General features: G+C 35.1%; 2 long non-coding RNA genes across 2 annotated transcripts; both read right to left on the reverse strand.

The window, feature by feature from the left end:
* Positions 1-569: 569 nt before the first annotated feature.
* LOC105439346 lies at positions 570-18238 on the reverse strand. Its single transcript, XR_971268.1, has 3 exons — positions 18195-18238; positions 1582-1679; positions 570-1057 (listed from the first exon to the last, which is right to left on the reverse strand). It is a non-coding gene; the product is annotated as an uncharacterized LOC105439346 (long non-coding RNA).
* Positions 12816-15454, reverse strand: LOC115921089. Its single transcript, XR_004062737.1, has 4 exons — positions 15314-15454; positions 14084-14177; positions 13490-13632; positions 12816-12985 (listed from the first exon to the last, which is right to left on the reverse strand). It is a non-coding gene; the product is annotated as an uncharacterized LOC115921089 (long non-coding RNA).
* Positions 18239-20641: the final 2403 nt, after the last annotated feature.

Consider the following 20641-nt stretch of genomic DNA (forward strand, 5'->3'; position numbering starts at 1 on the left):
ACATGATATGGCTCTTAACATCTGGGTCATTTCTGGTAACAAATTCACAAGTTAATTTAGATTGTACTTGATTATACATTTGAAGAGTTCAATTTCAAATTGTACTCAATCACAAGTGTCTGAAATTTTGAATTGTTGATTTTACTGCCTTGTATTGTCCTGTTGTGGTTTTGTGCGGTAATGCGTATTTTTTAAATAAAATATGTCATATTTTCGTAATTGTTTATTCCTTTATAGTACTTTATTATCTTTTAAATTGCCAATATTATATTGTATGTTCAATGAAACTGATTTTACCTTCATCAAGGGTGGTTGTCTCGACAAATCCTCATGGTTTTTCATGGTCATCCAATTCCAATTTTGCGATATCTTATGTTGTTATCTAATGTATCGCTTTATTGTTTTATCATTTTAGCTTATTTTATACTCTTGATCGATTTATACTCTTATTCTGTCATGATTGTATTCTGTTTTGTTTATTTTATTGGAATTGAATAAACTGAATTGAATTGAAAAGAGGCTAAATCCATTTTTGTAACTTCAGAGAAAAAAATGGTAGTAATGCCCTTCTTGGAGAGTGTACATTATTCATTGGTGGTAGTTGAGGGTGGTCTGATGGTGGTAATGTCCTTCTTAGATAGATCATAGTGTACATTAACCATGGGTTGCTGTTGATGGTGATCTGGTGGTGGCAATGTCCTTCTTGGATAATGGATAGAGCAGGGTGTGGTACACAGCAAACATGCCTGATTAGAGATTGGAAGGCATATCATTTTCCAAATAGTCTGGCCAAAAACCAGTCTGAGTCGTCAATGTATGTGGCTCTTGTAAAGGTTGCCTAACAATGACATTGTCCTGAGGCTCTTGCAAGATTGAAATATTAGCACCTAACCCCCTTGGTAGTGTGTCTGGGGTACCACTGATGTTGGCACGTACCGGGTTCCCAGGACTAGCGCTTGCTATGGTTTCTTGGTAAATTGCTCTTGATTGCTCTGAGACATTTCCTGTGTTGTGTGTGTTTCCATGGTTACTGCCAATTAATGGTTGGCGAGGTGACCTAAAATAAGGTTGATAAGGACTGTAACTGTAACGTTTAATTTGGCTAAGTTGGCTGAGCTAAAAAGGAAACAGACTATTTCTTACCATCTGTTTGCAAGAAGAGAAATAAGTAATCAACTACTTTTGGTCTTATTGAAAGTACTAGTCTCAATAACCATTTTGATCTGTCATTGAAGAAGAAGAAAACAGAAATAGAACAGACTACAGTCCCCCCCCCCCCCAAAAAAAAAGAACACCAAAATTTAACAAATTTTAAGTTGATTGATTCCACTTTACAGTAGGAAATTTGTTCAATAAAGCTGTTACTGAATATTTAGTTCTGTCAGACAAGTAAACTTAAATTTTTTGTTAAAGTTAAACAGTATCACAATATTGCATGCTCCCAGCAGGGGTATCAACATTGTAGCTTTTCTTAGTATCCCATTAAAGGCTCTTTATATTGTTTCTATATCGCACTGTTCATGGAAAGTCTACATGCTTTTATCTGAATAAATTAAATTTATTTTAAGCACATATACTGACCTTTGCGAACATATGAGGGTGTGAAGAAATGAGTTCAAGTCATCTTGAGCAACTCCATTGAACCTGAAGTTTCCCTTCCTGATCTGAGGAAAACAACCCTGTAACATATAAAAGCAACATTGCTGGTAAACCTTGTTTCAGTTACAAGTGGATCTATTTCATTCTGGCATTTAATCAATTTTTCTTGGGAATATACACTCAAGAGCTACATCTAATTAAATTTGTTTAAACACTGCATGCTTCTTTGAAAATCTGATATTTACTTTGCAATTATAACAAGTTTTATTACTTATTGCCGTTGCAAGGCAAGTTTGGACTAGTCACGGAACGAACTTGCAGTACACTGCATTAGCTGTAATGCATGCCCCCCCCCCCCAAAAAAAAAAAAAAAAAAAAAAATGAAAATAAAATAAAAATAAAAAAAAAAAAAAAATAAATAAATAAATAAAAAAAAAAAAAATAATAATAAAAAAAAAAAAAAAAAATTAAAAAAAATGTCCTAATTGTACCAAGGTATCATTCAAACCTAAGAAAACACAACTGAAAATTACCATAAGCAGGTAGTCGTTTTGGATACAGGTAGTTCCAAGTAATGCCACAGAAATAGTGATACTTGAAGAGTAATTACTGGGTACATTTTTATTGAAATCATCAAATGGGCCTGCTGCTCATCAATTGTTTTTGCTAATCACTATGCTCGAATCCACAGGTATACTGATTTTTACAATATACATTTGGTTTTAAAAATTAATTTATTTATTCATAACCCTGGATTTCATGTGCACAAGGCCCCTAAGTCATGAGGTTTTATGCTATGGTTCAGTTTGGTTAATTCAAGCCTTTATTAAAATTGGCTTTAAAAAACTGTATGAAATATTTTTGCTATCAATCGAACTTGGAAAAGGTAAGATATTGATTATTGATCAAAACAATGTCAATCTTATACATACTTGAATTTCAACTGAATCAGTCCATGTGTAGTTTGCTTTTATTTCACGTTTCTTGAAAGATATACCAAGTGAATGGCCTTTGAACAATGGTGTTTGAAAGGAGGAAAAAACATGTATACATGTGCACCCTATGATCATTACTGCTCTTTCTATATATCAATGACCCTCTAATTGACATTTACATTAGGACACACATACCTGCGTGGATAATGCCTTTGCTTTCAGTGTTGAGTAACAGTAGAACTCATCATTGCGATTCATTTCAAGTGTCAGGTCAGTCAGGTTTGGCATAGAACACAGTGCTTCTGCTAAGTGATGTGATGAGGCTGGGGTGGGACACTGGACATGAAAAAACCTGAGAGTCTGGACCTGCATTAGTTGTGAATATAGTTCAGTAACTCATCTATACTTCCATGTGTTTTTGTTACTAATTCAAAAGGTTACAGTTATCATGTGATCAAGGGTGTCTCAAATAGGGGCATAGAATTGTAGTTCCAAAATCACTGAGACAAAAACTACTTGGTGTGCTACATTCAGAGCATTGGGGGTGGTAGCCATGAAAGTTGTTGCTATGGGATTCATGGTTTGTAAAGAAAAAGTCTAAGAAGTTGACCTCCAAAAGCCCCACTGGGAGCATGGCATTGGCCCTCAAGGCCATTCCAAAGAGTAATGTTGATGTTTGTGAATTTGGGAATGACAATTTCCTTGTTTTTATTGCACAACAACCCAAAGGACCATGCGAGTTGAGAGCATAGTCCGCACTTAAGGGCCGCAACCTTCCAAGAGCTTATGAAACAAAATTATGTCAAACACATATTGGTGTCTATATACCACGCATCATCAAATGGTACTGCTGAAAGATCTGTCAGGATTGCCGAAGAAACTCTCAAAATGCCAGTCTTAAAAGGTCAGTATGAAGCAGAGGTTGGCAAACTTATTATTAAAGTATCATACCACACCACATTCAACAACTGGGTATACTCCAGCAGAACTTTTGATGAAAAAAAAGGTCAAGACAAGGTTGAGTTTGGTTTTGCCAGATATGTCATCAAAAGTTGAAAACAAGCAGGCAAGTCAAAAGAAACAATTTGGTGATAGTTATAAACGATGCAAATTTGACATTGGTAACATATTTTGTGTTCTCAGTCGGCAGTCCCCCATACAAGACATGCAAGAAAAACAAATGGGAAGTAGGGACTGTTGTAGCAGTTTTTGGCACAAAGAAGGTACTTGGTAGACATTAAAGACCGAGTCAGAAATGTACGTGCTTGAGCCAAAGGTGACATACAGAGTTTGCATGAATCTGTTAGTAGCAGAATTTTTGATAATTTTGATTTAGTTTCAGCACCAGAGATGTTCATACCCCAAACTGAACACTCCAATCAGACTGATGAGGGAGCAAGAAAATCCCCATCCAAAAACACAGATGCTCCAGGTGAAGTACACCAAAAACCATTAAGAAGGTCGCAAAGAAAATCGCAAACCTGTAGTCAAGTTAACTTACTGAGCATTATTCTTTGTTCTAAAATAAGCTGAAGGTTGCATTAAGCAAAGCACAATCTTCAACAAAAAAAGAAAAAAAAAAGATGATGGAACAGAAACAAATGGAGAAAATTTAAATCGACTGCTTTTTTTAACCTCTTTTTTTTTAAGCACATTTTTGTCAAGCCTGGATAATACTATGCTGCAATTTAAGCAGGAGTTAAAATGTAACTAATTTGAAGAAAGGAAGGAAGGAAGAGAAGGCGGTAGTTATGTCATATGTTCACAATTACAAACAATAATATTGTAGATGAAGTAATGACAAGAAATGTTTTTGATGGTATCTTACAAAAATATTGCAGTCTACGACAGTGGTTTGAATTTATGAAGAAAAAAATAAATAATCATGGAATACACAACAAAGCCACATTCCTGTTAAAGTTCAGTATGAATTTAAAATTGATATTGAATAATAATTTGTTCTTTATATTTCTCAGATGGCTTGAAAGATTTAAAGTTAAATTGCTGTTATCGATAATGCAGTACAAAATATAATAATAATTAAAATTGAAACTAGCTTTAAAAGGAATGTAATCTGCTATTAATTATGCTGTTTCAGTTTGCACACAACTATGTAGGCTAGTGATAAATAATAGCATTGGTTTGTTTATATGAAACATATAATAGTGGTTCATTGATTTTGAATATTGATTCGATTTGTATCATTGCATGAGGGAAGGTTAGATCGAACAAGTTTATTAGAATCACTTACTTGAAAATATTCAAACTTCAAAGTAATGATTATTATCAACTTTAAAATGGTAAATTACCTCCCCAGTTTCACACTTGAAGAGCTCTCCGAACACTGCTGAGATTTGTGACCTCATTTAATGGATCGAATTTGCATAAGCAGATGATGTCACATAACAATGCACACATTTTCAATGCCTGTTTCATTGACTCCTCTTCCATATTTTTCTCACTCTACCAGTGTCACTTAAATTGTTTGATCTGTTACCTCACTCAAAATTTTAGACATGGTTCATTTTGATAAAAAAGATCATTTGTCCTTGCCCTGATTGGTTCCAAGTAAACAATTATTATTATCAGCATCACTTCCCCTTGTAAAATGGTATGAAATATGTTCATGTTTGAAATCAATCAAACTCATTTAACTGGATATATGTTGATTAGTTAAGGGATGTTGTCTGTTTTAATAATAATACAGCATTTATTATACGCCATCGATCTAGTAAACTATTCTGAGGCACAGAGGGATAGAATTAGAACGAGATAAAAAGAGAAATGAGAAGGGGGAAATGCATAGATGTACATTCAACATATAATTAACTAAAATAACATGCGAACATATATGACTTTAGATTCTTTTTAAATGTTCTAGGGATTCTAGTGATCGGATCCTCAGTGGAAGAGCATTCCAAAGAGATGTTAACTGTTTAGTACCAGAAGAACGCAGATTTCTACCTGGGACATATTCTGTGATGAGATTTCCCAAGTACTGTGGAGCCTGACTATACATTACTTTCCATGTGTGGAGTAAGATTTTTTAACTCTATTTGTTTGGATACTGGCAGCCAGTGTAGACTTTTCAGAACTGGGGTAATGTGGGGAAAGCGAGATGTTCTACTGAGGACCCGAGCAGCAGAATTTTGAGCACGTAGCATTTGGCAAGTTGATAAGAGGAGGCCTTGAACAATAAAGCATTTCCATAATCGATACGAGACATAACATACAAATTGAATTGAATTGAATTGAAAATTTATTGTCCCTTTCGGGAAATTCTTTTTTTCACTGGTTTACAGTCTTTGTACATATATACATAATACAAGAACAATACATAATACAATAATTATCAAATGAACATCGTTACAAACGTAGTTACATTCTGAAAATAATTGTTGCAATGGAAAACGGAACAAAACGAATACATGATTGCAGTATAACATAAACATGGCATTCCTGGTGAAAAATTCGAACATTAAGCTAGCTGTTTATTTGAGGATATAGGTGAGTTTAATATTATGAGCCCTAGCGAAAATTAAATTCAGAAAAAAAGTATAAGTTGAGACCAGTATTTACGTTTGAGTTCCAGACCTCCGGGCTTGTGCATTAAAGTGGTGAATGGCGTTGGGAACAAAAGATTGCCTGAAACGGGTTTTCTATGTGCGCGGTGCGCACAAACGTATGCCTGAACGGTTAAATTTAAAGTTCTCGTTGAGTGGGTGGGTGGGGTCCTGCATAACCTGTCTTAATTTAGATGAAACTCTCTCTTGGTACAGATTATCAAGTAGTGGCAAGTCTATCCCTAGTATACGTTGAACTATTTTCCTGGGTTTATTGAGCTTCTTCTGGTCAATTTTTGTTGCATTAGCAAAGTAGCAGACTAGGTTGTACGTCAGAACACTCTAGATTAGGGACTTGTAGAAAAAACAATTAGTGTATTGTCTACCCTTAACTTTCTTAAGGTCCTTACAAAGTATAGCCTCTGATTTGCCTTCTTTTGAATTAGTTGAACGTTTTTTGACCAGTCTAGTGAATTGCTTATGGTTGTACCCAAATACTTATATTCTTGTACTTGCTCCACATCTTCCCCATGAATGGAAATTGTTCTGTGTTCAGTAGCATTTCGTCGGAAATCTATTATCAGTTCCTTTGTTTTGGATATATTTAGTTTAAGGAAGTGATCGTCACACCATTTTACAAAGTTATCTATCGTCGTAGTATATGATTCGGTATTGTCAGATGCAAGGTAACCGGTAATGACTGTGTCATCTGCATATTTTATGATGCTACACTCACTTGAGGAACATCGACAATCACTGGTGTACAGAGAGAAAAGTACAGGAGAAAGGACGCATCCTGAATGATGAATAAATGAATAACATAGGCTGCAACCTTGCATGATAATGACGTTCTAATACTGTGAACATTGCGTACCGGTATTTGCATATAAACAGATCAACACATGGTTGTAACGTGAGCAGACATTGACATTTCAGAGTCGAAATGGACTCCAAGATTCCTACAACACATCCTATGCGTAATGAATGACTACGGATCTTAGCTGCCAGGTGTTTTGAGGCAATTATCATAAATAATACACAGTATTGGTTCCTGATGTGACGTCATTGAAACATCGTTAAATTTTCTAGCGAAGGGCTTGTAAATCCCAGATTATGAGAGGCACTCTTATTTAAATTCATTAGACTCCTAGGTCAGCAGATTTGTTGCTATACAGTAGAGTTTGATCAAATTCAAGCCTTTATTAAAATTGGCTCTTAAAAACCACATGCCAAATCTTTCCTATTAAAACTTGGAAAAATTTGAATATTGATCATTAATCAGGGCAATGTAAATCTTATAAATACTTGAATTTCAACTGAATCAGCACATGCGTAGTGTCATGACTATTCCTATTCATATTTGGTGAATGGCCTTTAAAAAACAAAACTGTGCTTCAAATTAAAAAAAAAAATGCAGGTGCACCATATACGTATTACTGCTCCATCTTCCTGTCAATGACCCTCCATGACATTAAAATTAGTACACATGCACATACCTGTATTGATAATGCCTTTGCTTTCAATGTGGAGTAGAACTCCTCTTTGAGATTCATTCCTCCAAGTGTCAGGTCAGTCAGGTTTGGCATAGAACAAAGTGCTTCTGACAGGTGATGTGATGAGGCTGGTGTCAAAAACTCGAAAACAGCATAAATCCTGAGAGTCTGAACCTGCATTCATGGTGAATATAGTTGAGTAACTCATCTACACATGCAAACGTTTTTTTAAACTAATTTTTCACTGTATTCTTACATTTCACACAAATTACTTTAATTACATAGTTACATTCATAATATCATTTATCAACAAGAGTAATTGAATAGATTTTAATGTCAAAATTCAATTCTTGCCTATTTAGAGAAAGAACACACCAAAGTTTTTATGAAGAGGTTGATTTAGTAAGAGTGATTTTCTAAACTTATTTTTGTATAGGGCTTCCAACCTATTTGCATTGACAAGTCTTACTCCCGATGACACTGAAATTAATAATACCCCAAAAATATATCTGCTATAAATGTACCATAAATCTACATGTTTAAGACGCACCTGTGTATAAGACGCACCCCTTTTTTAAGACCAAGACCATGACAAATAAAAAAAAAAAAAGCTTTTGGTTTTGCTTTTTTGCTGACTCCAAAGGCAGCAAGCCAGATCAGATCGCATCTTATTTCAGTGTTTTGAAAGGTATACCGTTCGGAATCCCAGGCCATGAAGGAAAGGACTTTTATTTATTACGCTGCGCAGTTGAAGTGTTCGTGAACTTGTCACAAATAATAGTAACAATGTTGTTTTTAAAACTAAAGATGCAGACAAATTTTCCTCCAAGTCCAAACAGAAATTTGGACAGACTATTTTTCGAGTGGTGAGTCAATATCCCCTGTGTGAGTGTGCTGCATGATACGGGTGTGTTAGCTGAAGACACGGTTGAGCTTTAGCCGGCAAAGTGCTAGGTGAAGGGACATAATTTATCGAGGCTGAAAAAACTCTCGTCCCTTCAAATAAGGAACGTAGTTTAACTTGAAATAGTTGATCCTATTCTTTATTTGCATTTTGTAATTCATGTTGAGACACAGAGATTCTCGAAAAACATTAAAAAGTAGCATGTTGAGGACTCAAATTTCCTGTACTTTACACAGAGATAGTATAGGCCTACGCAGGCGCGTATGCAGGCGCGTACGTATTAATAAATTTGAATTTCAAGTGCACGAGACCCCTAGGTCACGAGGTTTGTTGCCAACTTGCCATGGTACAGTTCCAATTCAAGCCTATATCAAAATTGGCTCTTACAAAAACATTAGACATATTTTTTCTATCAATCAAACTTGGAAAAGTTTGAGTTTTTATTATTGATCAAAACACTTTCTATCTTATACACACTTGACTTTTCAACTGAATCGGTACAGTTTGCTTCCATACCATGTTTCATGATTGTTCCAATAAACCAAGTGAATAGCTTTTAAATTAAGGTCTTCAGCTAACTGCACTACTGCTTTTTACCGCAGAGGGCAGTAGCTAGAGTGGATTCTAGCATAGTGACCAAGATGAACAGTACATATTTAAGAACCACACAGCAGGCCCATTTCAATAAAAATGTACTTTAAGCAACTCCTCAAATATCACTATTTCTATGGCATTTCTTGGACAACTGCCGTAAATCTTTATGTATAAGACGCACTCCTATTTCGGGGACAAAAAAAGAGGTGCTGATGAAGGTCTTGATTTGTGCTTGTGAACTTGTCACAAATAATAGTAACAATGTCGTTTTTAAAACTAAAGATGACAGACAAATTTTCCTCAAAGTCCAAACAGAAATCCGGCCCTACAGGTAGTGTTGTTCTAGTTTCCGAGTGCTGAGTCGATATACCGTGAATGACTGAGTTGGGAGACATTGCCAAGTGGAGGGGCATAAATCCACACTTGTGTACCTGTGTATAAGACGCACCCCCGACATTCAATTTTTTTCGGCGGGAAAAAGGTGCATCTTATACACGGAGATTTACGGTATTGAATTCTTTGTCCAACTATTATGTTTTCAATAATTTTGATTAGTTGTTGTCTTTCTCCTTATGCTCTCATATTTTTTAATATCTTGGTAGGATCACATGTTTTTGTTTAGGTTTGTTTCAGCATGTAATACAGCTACCATACTATGCATACACCTTCTGTGACTATTCTGCCTGGCAACAACGATGAGTGTTGAAACTTGTTGTGATAACTAAGGTTTTAAAAGAAACGTGAGGTATCTAGACTAAAAGAAAAGCCCAAAATATTGCCAAACATGCATGAAAATAACTTCATATGAGATATATTCTGATATAAACCAAGGTATGCATGTGATTTGGCTGCTACGATGAAATTTAAGCATATTAATGGTAACATTTAGATCTGACAACAGTAGTTGATCTAGCAGATGGTTTCTCTTGTATCATTTTTACAAAAAAAAAAAATGTACATAAATGTGCACCATATGACTATACATGGGAAACTCTGTATAACGAGGCCGTCAGAACCAATTGATTTTCCTCGTTATATCAGAACCGTTATATCAGTACATACATACAGAAAAATGCACAAATGGGACCTGTACAATAATGATCATACCGAATTTTTTCTGCTCCTATAAGGCTATTATTATTATCATTATTATTATTATTATTATTATTATTATTATTATTAAAACATTAATATATGCAATTTGGTGAACTTCTGAATTAATTTTTTTAATTGAAATGTTAAATCCTATCGGCAAAGGCTTCCGATGTATTTTAACTAAAAAAAAAGACCTTAAATTACCGGTGAACAGTCGCAGCCTCTCGATCTCAATCATGCACGCTACGTGAATCTAGCGACTTAAAAGCAGCCAACGACCAAATAAGGAGTAAGCAAGCCACCATTAAAGGGTTATAGTGTCCTAAAAAACGTCTAATCGAAAAGGAAAAGGGTGATTTCGCACGTTCTCAGATTTTGTTTATTGAGCGTGATCGGAAAAGACGCTAATGTGGATAAGGGAGTTTAAAAAAGAGAAAAAGGAAAGAAAAAAATCAATGCAATATTTCAGCCCATCGTTTACTGGTCCTGGTGCATATCGCCCCCCTCCCCCTTCTGCTCCTGAATATTGAATTATGCACCTCCGAGTTAGACTGTTTTTAGCCAATCGTATCGGCCTCTCCGATGAATGCGCAGACTATGTGTAACTGAATTCCTGTCTTAATTGTGCATGCGTGTGATGCCGTCTTACCCAATCGACTGTATTATCCTCTGTTCTAGTCACACCTCCACTCTTTCTCACGCGCTATCGAGAGCAAGCATGCTTTGAAAGCAATGTCTATGAAGTGTTCGTACCAGGCCCCCCAAGCTCCGCCATTTTGTCCGGATCCATTAGAAGCCAAAATAAGCCCCCCTTGCATAATTCATGAGCCTTATGAATTATGCATTCTGTAGGATGCTCCCCACGACAAGTGTACTGGAATTATGTTCACTACATGGTAAAAGACAATACGCGTATCAGCGTAATTAGAGAGGTCAAATAATCTAGTGTACGGAATTATGGGTAATTTATTCATCACGCTGCGCGCTCGCAACGCAAGTGATTCAGCGAATCAGCGTGGATTATTCTGATGCGATCACCGTTAGGTGAAATACGCGCTCGAACTCGTATTATCGATCACCAGTATAACAGCTGGTGTACCCAGGATGCATCGGGAAGTGGACCTTGAAAGTCCCACTCGTTGTTGTGTTGTTGTTGTTTTTTAATATGGGGGAGTGGCCTCAACTTCATTGAATAAGAAATACTGATATTGTCTCGATCTTATTCCCTTTTTAGTCTATCAATAACTGGGTCTGTTTTTGTTTTATTAAATCAAACATGCTATATATAAAGCCATATAACAACACATTCTCTCACTATGATTATACATTTTAAATATGCTAATGTATAAAGTTTCCTTATTTTAGACAAACAAATAATGTGGCAAAGTGGATGGTTTTCTCCACCCACTCCCATCGTACCTAAATGATTCCCTTTCTCTCTCTTTCTCTGTCTTTCGTAAATTATCTTCTGCAACTAACGGTTTGTTGTCTTGACTGAACAACCTGTTGCAGTTCCGTTCTGTCTCACTTTCAGTCGTAGTTATTATTACCACTCATTTACATTTACTCGTTATCAACTACGATCAACCATTCCATATTCACTCCATTACTGTCCACATTTCACTTGGATTATCTTCCCTTTTCCCTGCAGCCTTTGCAGGAGCTTTGAACATTTTTAATGTACAGACCAGAGAGATCGGAAAATATGTTAATAATTTTATTCAATTTTTTCTAACTTGAAAACGGAAAATGAAACATTGTTTAATTCAACACCTTGACATAAAAGATTTTTTTTTTTTTAAGACAATCGAATTTAACACTGGAACAACAACCCAGAAGTGGTACCAGGGTTTTAGTTAGGAGGCCTATGTCCTGTATATTTTTTATTATAAGGAATAATTTCTCTTTTTTTAAAATTAATTTTACATTGGTATACCGTTAATTTCACTGGGAAAACCATCCCTTTCCCTTAACAATCAACACTGCCATTATACTTATATTATTACTTCTAGCAACAGAAATGCTATAATTCATAACGTTTTCACTTTCTAAATCCTTATAACATAAACATATGATAAATATAATATTGTTTACACTTTTGCAACCAGTTACATGTACATGGTCCATGTAGAAACAGCACCAGGAAGAGGATAGCAAGCCCCCCCCCCTGTTTTTCTTAAGTTAGGAAGTATCAAAACATGATTCTATTAAAATTAGTAGTTTGGATACGAAAGACAATGATGAAATGGCAGTCTTTCCATGTCTCTCTATATTTAATGCATTTAGAGGGTTGACTTTTAAACCTTCTTATACATACACTACTTGAAACAGCAGTAATGTAATAATTTACAAATCCTCTAAAATACAGAAGTCCATAGAGGTAAATGAATTTCAGCATGTATAATTATAATAAAAATATTATTGATTAATTCAATCTTTGGTATAGATTGATAGATCTTTGTCACTCAAATTTCAAGGAAAATATTTCTGCCCAGTCCTCCTATAAGATGGTTGACATTGTTAAAATGTTTATTCATTGGTGATTAGTTTTTTTTAAATATTTGAAAGTTGACAAGATGATAAATTCATTAGCTTTATTGAATGTGGTATTTTACAAACATAATAATACAAATAATAAATAAATATCATGTAAATATTCAAATTTAAACCCATCTCTACTGTCCTCTTTCATTATATGAGGGTGGCATCCTTAAGACGTAGTCCCATGTAGATGTCTCCTGCATTCATCAATACAGTTGTAGCCTAGTTTTCAGAAGAAAGGGCTGTAATGATAACCCAAATCTGTTGAATGGAAAAATGAAAATAAGATACAGTGTATAAGAAAATCAACGATGACTAATAACATACACCCTGATACCTGCTCTGACAAAATGACGAAGGACTGAAATTCACTTGGGGTTCTAGTGGGCAAACCTAAACTATTTTTTCCAACAAGACTAGTTACTGTACAAATCTTAGATAGGCCTGCTGGAGCTTGGATCTGACAAGGTACGAAATAAGTAATACATGTACAATTTACTTGTATTGTGAACTTTTGCTCATAATAGAATAATACTTGGTTTAAGTATGGGATACAAAATGACCCAACATCTTGGACTAGAGAATGTTATACGTAATGTAGACTTATATTTCATCTATATCAAAATTTTATTTTAAATCTAAATCACAATTGTGATATTCAGTCAAGTATTCTTTTATGAGTAATGGACAATGAAAAATATCTTTGTCAGATCTATAACTTTCTGCATGATATGTGTTCTACAATAGTTTATTGGGGGTACCTACATTGTATATTAGCACACTTGCTCGTATGAAGTGTATAGTAGGCCCGCATCTCTAGATATGATCCGGTCAATATCTGGTTTTTTGTTCCTCTCCTGGGTTTGTAACCAGCATGCCTTCATCATCCACTGTAGAAAAGCATCATCCTACATAAGAGAAGACAATGTAGGTACTTCAATTAAAAAGTAATAATAATAGATACATATCAACCATAATACATCCTTTAAACAGACTTCCATTAATCTCATTTTGTGTTCTTCTTCATCTTCATTGCTCAAGAAGTGAAAGGACCACTTTAAAAAAAAAAGTAATGAGGGGTCCTGTGTATACCCTACATGTATGATTGTAGTGCTTTTAATGTGCATTAGACATTGTTCTCCTACACACAGGACTTCCTGTAAATAAGGACAATTTCCCTTTGTAGACAAAGAAAGGAAAGATATCATTATGTGTGTGCTAAGTGCAGAACTAGAATAAAATATACCCTCCACTATGTATGCTTGCAACATCATGACATAAACTTAGTTTCATTTCCTTTTTAGTGAATTAATAGGTGGTCGTTTAATATCTGTGTGCTAAATATCCTGAAAATGTTACCTGCATGGCACTTTCTGCTTCATCTTGCAAATATAAGAAATGTTGTAATGTCCACTCATCAGTTAACTCCTTCCAGCTCTTCATCAGTTTCAATCTGTTGGAACAAAAAGAAAAAAAAATCAATATGACAATCAAGGCGTCCCTTTCTCCATAACAAAATAAAATAGATCTAGCATATAAACTAGTTTCGATGTCATGGTTGGCCACAAATTTAATATTGTTTGGAAATCAACATTCCTATTTAAATTAATGGACCACGGTACAAAGTAAAACTAAATAGAAGATATAATTTGTGCCTCAAACAGTGCTTTGTATGGCCCATGAATATTTTAAAGTAGTCTTAAGTAGAATTGGTTTATTAAAACAAGAAGAAGAGGTGGACTACCCTACATAAGTATTCATAATTGTGGACTAGGGGTCTTCTCTTACACAAAAAATAGATTTATCAACATGAACTGCACAATTTGGAGAGGAAAAAAACAAATCTCTAATAGACCTAGATCTATATTAAAAGTAATTAGGGGTCTAGAGGTCTAGATCTAGAAATAATGACAACTTGACAAGCACGCTGGACCCACACAAAATCTAAATATTAAATAAACAAATCCTAGTGTTGTTGTTTTTTAATATTTTTATTAATAACTTCCAGGTATACATCTAAATGAAATAGGATTTGGAGTTGTTTGATTATCAATGGTCACAGATAATTTTGGTCAAAATAACGTTGACACGCATCGCGTACCGATGATGCAACTGAGCGAACGGATGACACTGATAAACCATCAGAGTCAACATCTACTAAAGATTTTAACAAGAATTAATCCACTTGGATTATCAAAAAAATCATGCTTCATAGATTATTTTAAGGTGTAACGATTTATTGGTGATGATTGGTGATTTAGATTCATGATGACGATCAAATCTGAAATAAAACCTGATTAGAAAGTTTGACCTTGATGAAGATGAGCACCGAAATCCCCCGGGGTGGGCCTGCCGGAACCCCGGGCCCTAACTGGAGTACTATAGGGTGAAGTGACGGCAAACCGCAGTCAAACTACTTCATGACGTTGAATTTCAAGAGCACTATTTTCCTAGTCTTTTCCCAAAAAATCTGTTGAGAACTGTCTCAAAATGTAACAAAATTACCGTAGATCACGAAGACTATTGCAGCTTTTTCAAAATTGATGACTAAATTCACTTAATCTACTCATATTTCAATCAATTACTCACCCATTCTCAATGAACTAACTCTTCTCAGTTTGTGCGAGTGTAGTAGCGTCGTGCATAAATCTGCATAATTAAAGTGACGCAATGAGGTCAAATATATTATCCGGTTTCTTAAACGATACTATCGATAAAATACATATTCATGAGGCTCTTATCCAATCGAAAAGCCGCCTCGGGTGCTTATTTTGTCTTCAAATGATCCAAAAGAGGCGGAGCCTAATCCCATTCGTCTGTATGGTTTCCGCGCGTGCTGCTTTCCGTCTAGTAATTATATTTAAACGTCTTTGGTTCGTACCCTGTACATAAGTCTATGAGAGCTTCGATACTGCTACCTAGCTAGGCGCGCCCAATGTCATTATTACACTGCTTGCACAATTTGTGTGCAATGATCTCGGGCAAAAGCAGGTTCTGCTCCAATGAATTGTTGTACACATGAAGAGCAGTGAAATTGCTTGTTATAACGGGAATGATTAACAATGCTTTATTTGTTTTAGGGGCACTGGATTTGGCTCGTTATAGCCAAAATCTTGTAATGCCCGATCTCTATATAAGAGGACGCCATAGAATTACACGTAAATTGGTTTGGGCCTGTGACAATCCTTGTTATAACAGTTTTCTCTTTTATGGCCGACCTCTTTATATCAGATTTTCCCTGTATTGCTGTTTCTGCGATCAATGACCCTCCATGACATTTAAATTAGGACAAACATACCTGTATGGATGATGCCTTTGCACTCAATGTAGAGTAGAACTTCTCACTGAGATTCAATCCAAAGTAATTCAGGTCAGTCAGGTTTGGCATAGAGCACAGTGCTTCCGCTAAGTGATGTGATGAGGCTGGTGTGGGACACGAGTGATAATCAAGCCTGAGAGTCTGGACCTGCATACACGGTGAATATAGTTAAGTAACTCATCTACACATGCATACATTGTATTTACTAATTTCTCACTGTATCCTTACACATTTCACACAAATTCCATATTTTCATATTCACTTATGTCTCCTGAAAAAAACATATTTCAGTTTCTATGGAGAGGCTGATTAGTAAAAGTGATTAAAAAAATTGTATTCTTTAAAGGGCTTCCAACATGTTTGCATTGATAAGTCCTACTCCCTATAATGCTGAAACCAACCATACCCGTAAATATGCATTTGCTATTAATGTATAAAACATATTCATAACTTTGGATTTCATGTGCACAAGAATCCTTATAAGTCAGGTGATTTATTGCTATGGTGCGGTTTGGAAAAAATCAAGCCTTTATTTAGATTGGCTCTTTAAATATATTATATTATATTATATTTTCCTAACAATCAAACTTGGGAAAGGTTGGATATAGATTATTGATTAAAACATTGTAAATCTTATACAAACTTGAATTTCAACTGTATCAGCACATGAGTTATTTGCTTCCTTCCGTGTTTCGAGACATTTCCTACATATTCGGGGAGTGGCCTTTGAATATAAAAGTGTTTTCGGAATTAAAAAAGCTGCATGTACACCGTATAGCTATTACTGCTTCTTCTTTCTTTCAATGACCCTCCATGACATTAGAATTAAGACACATATACCTGTATGGTTGATGCATTTGCTTTCAATGTAGAGAAGAACTCCTCATTGAGATACGTTTCAAGTTTCAAGTAAGTCAGGTTTGGCATAGAACACAGTGCTTCTGCTAGGTGATGTGAGGAGGCTGGTGTGGAACGCTGGAGATATTGAAGCTTGAGTGTCTGGACCTGCAATGTTTGTGAATAAAGTTTTAAAACAACAAGTCTATATATGCATATGATTCATTTAATAATTTCTTAAAGTATTCTTACATTTCACACAAATTCCATTAATTACATAGCTGATTTATACGAGGGAAACTCTCTTGCTAGTCTCGCCTGCATAACGCAATTAGATGTAATGAAATATTGAGTTTGGAACATTATATACATAGGCAGGAGTGACCCGTAGCATGCCCTGAAAAATGAAATCCTCTGAATATAATCAGCATTTTGAATTGAATATTGACTAAGAATCATCAGAAGAATGATTTACTATTATTTGTACCAACATGATAACTTTCATGATATATGAACAATTATAAAAATATAATTTTATTAATTCTCATATTAAGTTGTTAAAAAAACATAATCCAAGTCTACCGACCTAAAATGACCTTTAACCTTGACTTTGTGACCTGGAATTTGTGTCATTTGATTTGTGATACTTGATAACTCTTGGGTACAAAAAACTTTGAAAATTATGCTAAAAACTCAAAATCTTGATGTTGATGCCATAACAAAGTCTAAGTTTGCAGACCTGAAATGTCACTCGACCTTGACTTTGACACGTAGAAGACTAAACACATGATTGATGATACTTGATGTCCCTAATGGTGAAGTTTCATGGAATAGGAATGTATGCTTTCAAAATTATTATACAAATTCAAATACTTAAAAAACTTTAAAAACTTAGGTTAGATGTTTATTGTTGATGTTGCAATCGCCGCTGCTCTCACTGGAAAAGAGGCGCCTACGTCTCGATTTTGCTATGCAGACGAGACAAAAAAATTGTTGAATAGATTTTGTTTTCAAACTCAACTCTTGCCTATTGAAAAAACACTAAAGTTCCGACAGCGATGATTTAATTTTTTGCTTAAATGCATTCTTTATAGGGCTTCTAACCTGTTTGCATTGACAAGTCCTACTCCTACCAACACTTAAATTTAAAGTGCCCAGAGGCCGGCATAGAATTACACGTAAATTGATTTGGACCAGTGACAATATCCTCGTTATACTCGTTATCTCATTATGGCCAAAATATCGAGTTTTCCCTGTACTGCTGTTTCTGTGGATCAGTGATCCTCCATGAAATTTACATTAGGACACGCATACCTGTATGGATGATGCCTTTGCACTCAATGTAGAGCAGAACTCCACGTTGAGATCCCCATCAAAGTGTATCAGGTCAGTCAGGTTCGGCATAGAGCACAAAGCTTCTGCTAGGTGATGTGATGAGGCTGGTGTGGGACACTGGTGATCATTAAGCCTGAGAGTTTGGACCTGCATTTATGGTGAATATAGTTAAGTAACTCATCTATACATGCACACATCTTACTACTAATTTCACACTGTATCCTTACATTTCACACAAATACCATTAATACATAGTTGCATTCAACATGACATCCTCATACAAAATGAATGATTTAATGTAATTTCAAATTCATATTGTCTATTGAGAAGAAGAAAAACGCCAATGTTTTCATGGAGAGGTTGCTTTAGAAAGAGTATTTAAAAAAAAAATATTTATGTTTTCTTTATAGGGCTTCTAACATTTTTGTATTAATAAGTACTACTCCTTATAACACTGAAATAAATAATACCCATAAATATGAATTAGCTATCAATCTATTAACCCTATTCTAAGCGGGCTATTTCAGACAAGGTTTTTACCGAGGGGGGGGGGGGTCAATTTGAACCCCCCTAAGATCTCGGCTGTTTCACAGCCGATCGCCTTGAAAATTTGCGTGCATGTCAAGTAAAATGTATAAAATACTATGGTAATTACAATTTTTTGAAAAATTTACTCAATTGCATATTTATGGTAATTTATGCGAACAAGGTCACAGAATTCACATTATTACCCATAAATCATATATTATTCATATTTAAGCGTTATTTTTCACTACATATGTTTGTTAGACCATTTGTAATAATAATACGACAAAAAAATTGGAAAAGCCAGGATATTCCTTATGTTATCTCTTCTTTTGATCATTTCTTATGTATTTCATTGTTCTTTAACTTACCGGTATGTATTTTATTGTTTTTGTTGTTTTATTTCATTTCTAACTACAATTCAACTATTTTGACTCCAAAACAAACACCTAAACTCTTAAACAAGACCAAGTAACCAATGTTTTCCCTCTTTTTTGGAAAAATTATATTTCCATATGTTTTGTACACAAATCACAAAAATAAGCGATTTTCGGGCCGACATGCAAAGACAAAAGGTCACGTGACTATGTAACTATAGGTCCGATTTTCCAAAAAATTGTTTTAAAAGATGCGTTGGACTCGGAAGAAAAAAGTCACGAAAGGAAGACTTTTCATCTGCCACGGTTCCGGAGTAGGCGCGAAATTACCACAGGGGGGGGGGGGGCAAAATTGACCCCCACCCCCCCCCACCCCTCACTGAACAAAAACAGACTTTACTGTCGAGCATGCATTGGAACAATGAATGGGTTTCACTTTGCTTAATATGAAGCTAAAAAATCAAGTTTTGCCGACATTATAGTCATCTAGTCATCTAGGAAGAACAGAGCCATTTTAATAATGGCTCTGAATAGAGCTTTCCAGCCGTTTTTTAATTCTTGATTTGTATTATTTGTAAATTGTATTCTTGTATGTATTGAATTTTTATACGGAAAATAAAACCAAACCAAACCAATAATTAGTCAGCCCCAACTTGTGATGTTGAATTTCAGAGCAACAATCTACACGATAATCATAACCATCAATTGCGAGATTGTAGATTGAGAAGTTGACTCGTAAAACTAAGTCCCCAGCCTCGCAATACATGCACGATAGTAAAATAGTTCAATTAAAATCCTCTAAAAATAACTCTGGCTCACGTGACAGAGTAACGTACCAAAAATCCCAACCATAACAAAATCAATGACCCAAGCTCATGCCCCAGTTTTTCTTGCCCAATAAACAAATTTGGTGAGGTCTGGGTGAAACAAATAGTCTGTGCTTTCAGTCACTGATAATAACGTTAACGTTCAAAGACTCCAAATTATATTTTAATTTTTAAGATTACTTACAAATACGATATAACTTTACAAGATTACTACAAAAGACATGATTATAGTAAATACTGAAGAATTATAAGTACAAGAAGGAATCAATTAACCCAGACAAATCATTCAGTTTCAATAAAGTTTTGGAGTTTATGTTTGTATTTGTCTCGATATTTGTAAAAAGCTACGTTACTGGTACTGGTAAATGATATGGTACGGGGAAGGGGGAGATCAGTGCGCATGTGTGGATGAGGGGTTGGTGTCGGTGACCGGTGATAAAAATAAACATAAATCAGAAATTATTTGAAATCACGCATGGTGTCTGGCAATCGATAAAGGCACATGGCTGGGCATGACTCACGGATTATTCGTAACTAAACACTTGTACTTTTGGGATGAAATTTTAAAGGAGATAGGTAATTAGGTATATCTGTTCGAAAATGTTTGAGGAATTGCCACATGTTCCTAGTGGATTGCAGTGTCTGGATATTTACAAACTGAACAAGAAATAACAACCAAGTGATAACCTAGTATTAT

This window comes from Strongylocentrotus purpuratus, unplaced genomic scaffold (genome assembly GCF_000002235.5).
Source record: "Strongylocentrotus purpuratus isolate Spur 01 unplaced genomic scaffold, Spur_5.0 spur5_scaffold_1, whole genome shotgun sequence".
NCBI lineage: Eukaryota > Metazoa > Echinodermata > Echinoidea > Camarodonta > Strongylocentrotidae > Strongylocentrotus > Strongylocentrotus purpuratus.